Here is a 9,637-nt window from a genome sequence, read left to right on the forward strand (position 1 = left end):
GTAGCTTGGGGTGGGCCAGCTCTTTCACCACAACAAGTGCATGAATTGCCACAACTCAATATTCATATTAATCTGGATGGTCAAGTCAAAGGGTCGTCATGCATAAAAGGGATTGTTTGGTTTGATGTGCTATGTGATGTTGTGTGAATGTTAACATGTGTTAATGTATCATTAATTGTTGGATTTTAGCTTACCCTTTTTCTTATGATTGTGCTTGTATGTTTTTTGCTTCTCCTCTTTCCTATGATTATCTGGTAGGTGTGAGTAGAAGGAGATGAGATAGTTTTGGAGCAAGCCTTAGATGGAGATATTGTAAATGTTTAGACTTCTTTTAGTTACTCGAATAGATAGTTTTGATTATAAATGATTTATAAATATAAAGTTTGTTTTATAATTATCGAGTAACTGTAATGACTTTATAATTTGATTTATTGAATATGTGATAACTATTATATAGTATAATGTTATACTTTAGAGGTATACTAAGAAAATAAAAACAAAAGGCGTATCTCATTTTTCTTTTTGTGCTTTAAAAAATTGTCACGAAATTACTTTATATTAAAAAACTATATAATTCCTAAATACAGGTAGTTTTAGAATTAGTGAAAAGGAAAAATAGTTAAATAAGTGTTTTCTGGAACAAGGAAAAAGTGGAGAAACGATAAGAAAAAAAAGGCAGTTAAACGTGATTTGTGAAAGTTACAAAATTAAAAATAAACAAAAAATAATAAATTTAGTTGAACACTAAAAATGTCAAACATGTATTATAAAATCTCTCTATTAAAAGTTATAGTTGGAGATAATAATTTTCATCAAATAACAACTTGTATAAAAATAAACACGACTAATATATACATGTCGAACACTACTACCAAAATAAAAAATACAACACCAAAAAAATATAAAGTTATAAGCTAGGAGAAAAAGAAAGAAAATTGAAAAGAGAAAAAGAAAATACAAGTAATGATAAGCTCGTATTTTAGTCTGCACATTAAATAAGACAAACGTGTATACTATTTGACTAAAATTAATAATAAATATTTCTTTTGGGTTGAGTTTTTGAAACGAAAATCTTTGGGTTGATAGATAATTTTAATATATAAACCTTGTTCTAGATTTCCAAGAACTATACAATTTAAATTATCATATCAAGATTATTTTCACTTATTGGAAATTTCCTTTTATTGATATTCAATATAAAGATAATAAAAAGTATAAAGTATAACGAAGGGTATTACACTGAAAAATTATATTTCGTAGGAATATAAATCAAATAATTTATTAACATCGTTATCATTTACCTCTTGCTATTTAGAGAAGAAAACGATATTTTCCATTGACTTAAAAAAGAGTTTTTTCACATTAATTAAAAATTAAAACTTCCAATAATTTATAAATATTTGTTCTTTTTCTAAAACATTTTCTAAGAATCAAAGTGGACAATATATCTGTATTAAAAAAAAGTGCATTAAAAAACGAAAATCGATTTCTTGAAGGAATATATCTGGTAAAATAAATAAGAAAAACGCAGAAAGAGGCTGAGAGGGGAAAAAAAAAACAGTGCAAATAGAATCCTTGAAAAGAAATGTGTATTTAATGTTTGATTAATTCAAATGGACTCTGTATAGCATATAAAAAAGACGAAATTATGATAGAGAATGAGCGCTTGGGCTATTGGCCCAGTTTAGGAGAAAAATTTTCAAAAGAAAATAAAAACCAGTTGTTCGGCCCATTTGACTAAAGATGATGGATTATGCATAGAAGAGAAATAACAGCAACACACAGTTTTTTTTTTCTTATTTCATTTTTTTTTTCATAAAAATTAAGGGGTTAAATATGTTTTTAGTCCCCATACTTTGAGGCGATTTTGGTTTTAGTCCATTTTCAAACTATGGTACAATTTAGTCCTTCAATTTTAAAAAACTCTGGTTTTAGTCATTTTTACTAGATTTTTTTAACTTTATTTGTTATTTCAAACGTGTTTCTCAGTTAACATTAAAGTAAAAATGTGTCAAACAGTGTAAACAATTCAAATGCTATAATAAATCGTGCTTGAAACAACAAATAAAGTTAAAAAAATTTGGTAAAAATGACTAAAACCAGAGTTTTATAAAGTTGAAGGACTAAATTGTATCATAGTTTGAAAATAGACTAAAACCAAAATCGCCTCAAAGTACAGGGACTAAAAACATATTTAACCCAAAATTAAGCTATTTGTAAATTTTTTATATTGTTTAATTATTTTATATAAAAATAATTTCATACAAAACTTAACAAAAGTATATTTATTAGAAAAATTATATGGATTGGTGAATTCAGTTCAACACGAATTTAACTTGAATGAGTCAGATTTAATTAAATTTAAGATTGATTTATATTAAAATTTTAATTTTTTTAATTCAAGCAAAACTTGTGATAGATCAGGTTGATTTACGGATTCCAATCTGTTTTCTCCACACTATTTTTTAGGTCTAAACCTTTTTTTGTCCCTAAGTTAAGTTCTGATGTTCAGTTTAGTCCCTGTTTTTAAAAATGTCAACCTTTAGTCCCTATGATATGAAAAATGTATCAAATCAGTCATATCCGTTAACAAATCACAAGTTTTTCATTACGTGATTTGTTGTTCATAACACCTTCTGTTAACAAATCACAAAATATTGGATACCTAGGTATGAAAACTTGTGATTTATTGTTCTATTCGTTAACAAATCACAAGTTTTTCATTACGTGATTTGTTGTTCATCACACCTTCCATTAACAAATCACAAAATATTGGATACCTAGGTATGAAAACTTGTGATTTATTGTTCATTAAGTGTTGTCATGAGGACTTATTTGATACATTTTTCATATCATAGAGACTAAAGGTTGACATTTTTAAGAATGGAGACTAAACTGAACATCAAAACTTAACTTAGGGACAAAAAAGAATTTAAACCTATTTTTTATTAGGTATATGTTTCCTTTTATACACAATGGTTATTGAAACCTTGTAATATCAAACTTATAAAATTTAAATTTAATTTTTTAACTCAGTGAAATATAAATCAAGCTTAAATATTTTTACATGATTTCAGAACATTTTATTTATAAAAAATAGTTTGTATCGATATAATTTGCTACAGTTTGTGTAAGTCAACGTTTGTCTCTGTAGTAAATTAAGTATGTGTTTACTTCTATTTTTTATAATTCGATTTAATAATAGTATTATTGATGAAAAACGAAAAAAGACTAAAAAAAAGTAATAGAAGACTAAAATAGAAAAACCGGAGCAACGAAATGTTTTGTTTTCTCCTTCACGTTTTTCTCAATTCCATTTTTTACAAAAAATAAATAAAATCTTTTTTATTCAAATATTTTTTTTTCCTTTTTCTTTTTCTTCAAAATAATTATTAAAAGCAGATAACAGAGAATCTTTAAACATGTACGACTAAGATCTAATTTTATTATTTGTTTGCAAAGTTGGGCTACTGGGCCAACTATTTCGGATTTTGTTGCCCCTATTAATCAAGGTGGGCCTCAATTAAACTTGTAGGTTGAAACATGAGGTGTGAAATTAGGGCTATCATTAAACTTGTACTACAATTACATATCACTTTATTTTCTCAATTCAAATATGTCTGTCTAATTGCCTCAATAAAAACAAAAATAAAAAACGTAACAAAAAAAAATTATTTTCTTCCCATTAATATAATACGTGTTCCAATTTCAGTTGTAAAATTATTATGTATTAAACTCATAAAATTTTTAAAAAATATTTTAGAAATCAAAATAAAGTTTACTTTTCAGTATATGAGAAAAAGAAATCAAACACATTGTTTATAAAAACAAAAGCCTAATTTTGATTTTACAATTACCTTGATTAAAATGTTATTTTGTGTTTTCACCTAAAAAGTGATTGTTACTTTGCCTCTTCAAAACAAAAATATTCAAATTTAAAATACTTTCAACTTCATTAACTGAAATTCTAACAGTTATTTAAACACTGATATCATTGATTAAGTTTTAAATACTTTGTAAATTTGATATTTTTAATTAAACTTTTTTAAATACAGTAGTTATACTAAGTATTCAATTTTTTGCTCTTGGTATTGTATCATTTAATTTTGTAGTTAATTAGATGACTTGAATATTATTTTCATTTTCATGCATTCTTAATTTCAATTTCAATTTTTTAATTTTCTCCTTTTTAGTAGTTAACTCGTTCTTATAAAAAAAAAAGTAAGTAAAAAAAGTGAAAGAAAAAGATAAATGAATTTATCGATGAAAAAAAAGAAATATGAAACAAATGTTAAATGAAAAGATACTTGTATAAAAAAATATTTTAAGTATTTAATAAAATATTTTTTAATATAATTTTAATTAAAAATATTCAAATTGATGTTATATTTAAAAATTAATTATATTTTATTGATAACAATTATTTTTAATTTAAGAAATTTTTACAAAAGGTCAAATTCAAATATAATATTAAAAGAACTATTACACTACGAAGATAAGGGTTTTTAATAAGAGCAACCAAATATTTTGCTGGTTAAGTTAATATTGTTCCCTATATACTTTGTTCATTTTTTATTTATTTTTTTTCAATTTAGTGGTTGACAAGTTTAATTTGGGGAACACGTAAGGCACCATTAAATAAACCATATCTACCATTTAGGCCATCTTTATAGTTTGTCAAATCCTCTTTAATTATCATCCTAGAAAATCAACTTAAATAAATATATTAGATTATTAAATATTTTACACAAATATTTTATTTTTATTTTTAGTTAATTTATTATTATTCTTTATTTGAATTTTAAATATAACTAATATTTTTCTATTATAAATACAATATTATATGTATATGTATATATATATATATATAATTTCTTTTATTATGGTATTAAAATTTGATAGCAAAATTTGTTATCTAGGGAGTATATTGTTTCATCCGCTCTTTTGTTATTATCAATTAATGTCTAATTTTATGCACAAAATGTATTTGTCTCGGCTTGAAGGGTGTGTTGTAAATCTCACATCGACTAGTGATAATGTTAGTTTAAAGTATTTAAGTGAGTGCAAACCTCATCTTATAAGTCAGTTTTGTGAGATTGAGTTACATCTAAAATTCACTTATTAACATGGTGTCAAAGTCAGGTTCCATCCTAGATCACAAAAAGCATACAAGTATTTTTATCCTTCTCTTAGCCGTTATTTGGTTGTTGTAGATGTCACAATAGTCTTTATTTCTGTTATTTGTGCTTTTCAAATTGTTCCTAGTCAATCACTCAACAACAATCAAGTGACTCAATTAAAGTGTCAACTACTTTGTCTCCTCTGACTCCTATGAAAGTGTATACGTTCTACCCTAAACCCCTCTACACATTATATTGCTTTAAATTATCATGATTTTTCTTCACCTTTCTATACCTGCCTTTTTGTCTATTTTTTTTATGGTCATCCCAAACATAGTCAGTGATACCTTAGCTTATCCTTATTGGCATTAGACCATGTTAGACTGTTTTTTAGAATAGTGAAACTTGGGAGCTTGTCTCATTATTTTATGAAATATCTGTTGTTGATTACATGTAGGCTTTTGTTATCAAAGTTGGTCCTGATGAAAATATTGATTGCCTTAAAGCTTGTCTTATGGCTAAAACTTACACATAATTTTTTTAGTTAAATTATGGTGATATTTTTTTCTCTAGTGACAAAGATGACATTTGTTTGTTTATTTATAGTCATGACGACTCTTCAACAATGAACTCTTTGTCAACTAGATTTCAAAAATGTGATCCTCAATGGATATTTGCAATAAGAGATTTATATGGAGCTACCTCAAGGATTTTTTGTTCATGGGGAGTCTTCTAGGTTGGTATGTCATTTTTGTAAATTCTTATATGGCCTAAAGTAGTTTCTCAGGGCCTGGTTTGAAAAATTTAGTAACGTTGTTCAACAATTTGGTATGACTCGATGTAAGGTAGATCATTCAGTCTTTTATCGTCACTTGAATGATGTGTCTACTTGATATTATATTTGATGTCATGGGAAGTGACGATCATGACATTTCTCATATGAAACAACATCTTTACAACCATTTTCAAACCAAAGATCTTGGTAAAGTTAAATATTTCTTAGGTATTAAGGTAACACAATCTAACGATGATATTACTATATATCAAAGAAAGTGTGCATTGGATATTTTGAAGGAAACTAAGTTGATGAACTCAAAATCTCTTAACATACTCATGGATCCTAATACTAAACTTATACAAAACGCATGGAGGTTATGTCAGACCTTAAGAAATACAGAACTAGTTGAAAAATTGAGTTATTTCACATTTACTTGTCTTGGTCTTTCCTTTGCAATTAGTGTGTAAGCCAATTTCTCGTGTGAAGATCATTGGAATTCAATTATCTATATATTAAAATACATTAAAGGATCTCTTGAAAAAGTATTGTTATATGATTCTAATAACTATACAAGAGTTGGTTGTTATTCATATGTGGAGTGGGCAGAGCGTTCTTTTGATAGAAGGTTTACATTCAGATATTGTGTCTTCATTGGTGGTAACTTGATATCCTAGAAAAGCAAGAAACATGAGTGTGGTGGCAAAATCTAGTGTAAAAACAGAATATAGAGTTATGACCTCAACTTGTGAGTCTGTTTGGCTTAAGCAACTGTTTAGAAAGATACAATTTGAAGATATCACTCAACACTTATATGTGACAATTAGGTTGCTTTTCATATTATCTCTAATAATGTCTTTCATGAGAAAACCAAACAGATTGAGATTGATAATCATTTCATTTTAGAGAAAATTATATTTAGAGACTTGTTTTAATTCAAGTTATCAGTTAACAAGTATTTTTATCATGTCTTTACGAGAGTTGATAATTAATTATATTTGTAACTACCTATACTTCAACTTAAAGAAAATTGTTAAATATATTAGATTTTATCTTTTACCTTTATAATTAGCTTGTTATTATTCTTTATTTATATTTATTTCATTATAAATACAATGTTATATATATATATATATATATATATATATATATATATATATATATATATATATATATATATATATATATATATATATATAACAACATCTATTACCACAAATATTCACATTTTTTTATATGTACAAAATAAACATGTAGAAGGAGTTCACAGAATTAACAAATTAATTAGTCAATTCTTAGTTAAAGTAGCTTTACTATAATTTACTAATAAAACAATTTTAGAATAAAAAAAATTCAAAGGGCAATTATATCACTCTAAAACATTATTTTTAACTAAAACCAAATGTGCAAAATAAATTTAATTTCAAATCAATTTCCTAAATTCTTTGTCCATTTCTTTGGTTAATGTTGGGCTTCATATTATTCCGTACCCAGTGCTTCATTGTATGTTCAATCGTTAAACAACACAGTTTCTATTATCATGGCTTCATTATCGTGTCTTTGTGACATCATCGTGTCTCACCCACACCTCAATGCTAAAAATAGAGAGAAATATCACCATAATTAGGTATATTTTGCCTAATGTTTTCACTTCATTTAGCATTAAAGAAAAAAAAGAAAAAAAATGCCAAAATATGTAAAAGCACACGTTTTATAAAGATAAATTTGATTTATCATTGTATATATTTATAACTTAATTGAATTTTGATATAGTATCGACTTTATGTATTTTCAGTTATATAGATATAAAAAATATATATAGAAGCACAACCATTGCCATCTCTATCTGATTTTGTAATATGAAAGAGTTGATTATATTATATTACCTTCATCATATATAGCCCGAAAGCCATGTAGGTCCCTCAAAGGGTATGGCTTCTCATTAATACATTTTTCATTATAAGGTTATATTTATTATTATTTTATCGTTATATTATTATTGTCACGCTGTTGTTCTTATTAATTTTCAGTAAAAATGATATTGCTAATTTTGAAAAAATGAAAAACAATTGAAACTGTTAAAAGTAATAAATAAAATTAAAAAAATATCATAAAGAAGTAAAGAAAAGATAATAACAAAGAAATCCACACATATACACGAAGTGACGTTGCTTTTATTTTTTTCTTCCATCCTTATTGTATCGTAATGAAATGAAAGAGGGTAGATAGAACTTTACATCACTGCAATGGGACACATGGTGACAGTGCAGGGACCAGACTCACTTTAATGCTCAAACTCTTGAAAACGTGGTCCGCTGAATTTATTTCGTGCCCTCAATAATGGGTCCCTCGTTGCCCAATTATCTTTCTATCTTTATTTTTTTTCTATTTAGATAACTTTCCTTTATTATAAAATTTAAATATTATTTACGTGTTATTTTATTATTAATTTGTATTGTGTGCATATTTAGTAATATATACCTCATTATAATCCTTTTTTTTAACATTTAGAGAAGTTTAAAGTAGAATTGTTCCCATTTCAATGTCATTAACATTAATTAATGTAGCTTCTACCGTATTTAGGTGTTAATTAGAGATGTTGATATTAATTTAAAGTTTATTTTAAGATTCTGTTGTACGAGAAAGTTATATGTGGTTATTAGGGATGACAATGGGTTGAGTCGGCTATGGATAGTATCTACTCTCAACCTGTTTTGCCGGATAAAATTTTATCCGCTACCGGTTACCCGTCGGATACTCATTTAAAAAATACCCACAGATATTTTAAAACTCACAGATATCTACAGATACCCACAAAAAGTTAAAAGAAATATATTTTATACATTTTAAAATAAAATTTAAATAAAATTACAATATATATATATATATATATATATATATATATATAATATAAATAAAGTTAAATATAAATATAAATTTTATTTTAATTAAATTTAAACTAATAAAATATTATTTTATTTTATTTTTAATTAAATTTAATTACAAATATATATAAATTATTATTATTTTTATTATTTTTGCAGACAACGGATACCCGTAGGTCGGGTACTATATATCCGTACCCGACCCATTTAGAAGCGGATATTAAAATATTCGCTACCTGTTACCTGCGGATAGTAAATAACCGCAAATAATAACTACCCGTCGCAGATCGCGGGTACTCGTAAATTTTTTTGCCATCTTTAGTGGTTACACAAATATTAATAAAATTCGAGTTCAAATATATAAACCCAGAATTTTAAAATAATAAGTTAACGTGTTTTTTACCTTTATATAATGTTATACTTTCTAATATATGAGATTTAGACTCACACTTTAATTTCCAAAAATCTCAATCTCACAAAATATAATTATTAAATATGATTAAAATAATAATATATTAATCTCATGCATGGGTCTAGTTTTTGGATTCGAGAAAAATTGAAATTGGCACACAGGGACCAGTTGATTTTTGTCAATGGAGTAGTTTTGCAGGGTGGGTTTGGATATGTTGTGGACCTTATGGTGTGCATTTTTAGTTCTGTATTTCAACTGATTGGTGTGAAGCAAATCTGATTGAGGAGCAGCTTTTGTGAAAGAGAAAACAACTATAAGAAGGGTTGGTGATTTAGTTTCAACCCACTAAGGATCTTTTTCAATAAAAAACAAAAAGTGCTTTAACACTTTCTTCTGTAGTAGTTAGTGCTGTAAACTTCTGCTTTTGCTAAACTTTATTCTTTTA

The sequence above is a fragment of the Vigna radiata genome, chromosome 9, assembly GCF_000741045.1.
Source record: "Vigna radiata var. radiata cultivar VC1973A chromosome 9, Vradiata_ver6, whole genome shotgun sequence".
Classification (NCBI taxonomy): Eukaryota; Viridiplantae; Streptophyta; class Magnoliopsida; order Fabales; family Fabaceae; genus Vigna; species Vigna radiata.